Raw genomic sequence first — 1,302 nt, forward strand, 5'->3', positions numbered from 1 at the left:
TAGGGATACCGTTCAACAGCGCCCCACCAGTGCACAAATTTTTGTGCACCGGGCCTCTAGTATTACATAAAAATTGAAAGATAATTTCATCCCCCTTCCCCTCCCTCCTAAAAAAACATGGGAGACCCTTTTATATTATTTGGAAACTTCAGATTGTTATCCATTCTAAAAGATACCTTTGCCTTGGTAAATATATGACCATGCTTTTCCATAGGAGAAAATATTTTTTCATCAATCTTTTGTTTCACCTCAAAGAAATTCAGTGGGTTGTTTTCTGTGTTGACAGACAGACCTACCTCTCCCAAGCATCCAAAAAGCCTCCAACTTGAAAATTTTCAGCCTTTCTTTTAAGGTTTTTGGCTAAAGACCAATAGACCTGTGTGACATCAGTCATTTCTGGAGTTGTAAGCTGTTGTGACCTACAACAGCTGAAAGAGAAAAGCACTCTTATCAACTTGGATACTGTCCATATGAACTCTGAAGTGGTTAGGGCCTTTCCTGGGTTCTTAAATAATTTCAAGTAGAAGCATTTGGCTCCTCAACTTTAGAAGCCTCCTGCATGCCCCTTGCCATAGGCAGCAATAGCACCTGATAGTTTTAAATGCATCTATCTCTCTCTCTCTCTCTCTACACACACACCTCTCTCTCTCTCTTTCTCTCTCTCTCTCTCTCCCTTCTGCTCACACACACACACACACACACACACACACACACACACACACACACACGGGCATGCATGCCTTTTGTGAAGTTTTGAAAAGTGAAATTCTTTGATATGCTTATTTTGTTAAGAAGTTTCTAAAGAGCCTTAGATGGTTGATCTCTTACCCCGCCCCCAACCCTCCCTGGCCTTCCTGCTGTAGTTTGACAATCTGTTCAGTACTGCTTTGCCTCTGTATCTATTTTTGTTCATCTACACTAATAAAAGAGAAATATCCATAAATGAGTGAGATCATGTGGTATATTTCCTTCATTGACTGGGTTATTTCGCTTAGCATAATGCTCTCCAGTCCCATCCATGCTGTTCCAAATGGTAAGAATTCCTTCTTTTTTACCACAGTGTAGTATTCCATTGTGTAGATGTACCACAGTTTTTTAATCCATTCATCTGCTGATGGGCACTTAGGCTATTTCCAAATCTTAGCTATGGTAAATTGTGCTGCTATGAACATAAGTTTGCATATATTCTTTCTGATTAGTGTTTCTAATTTCTCATGAAAAGAGAGTTTTGAAGAAAAGAAAACAACTTTTATACTTGAACACCCTTAATGACACTTTTCCCTTCTTTTTTTTTTTTTTTAA

The 1,302-nt window shown here is 38.8% G+C and overlaps 1 protein-coding gene across 1 annotated transcript in view; it reads left to right on the forward strand.

Moving 5' to 3' along the window:
- Nucleotides 1-1,302, forward strand: part of LOC102753641 (kelch-like protein 4) — a gene marked incomplete at its 3' end in the record, with an annotated part of 58,677 nt that overhangs the window by 53,269 nt on the left and 4,106 nt on the right.

This window comes from Myotis davidii, unplaced genomic scaffold (genome assembly GCF_000327345.1).
Source record: "Myotis davidii unplaced genomic scaffold, ASM32734v1 scaffold1106, whole genome shotgun sequence".
Lineage (NCBI taxonomy): Eukaryota > Metazoa > Chordata > Mammalia > Chiroptera > Vespertilionidae > Myotis > Myotis davidii.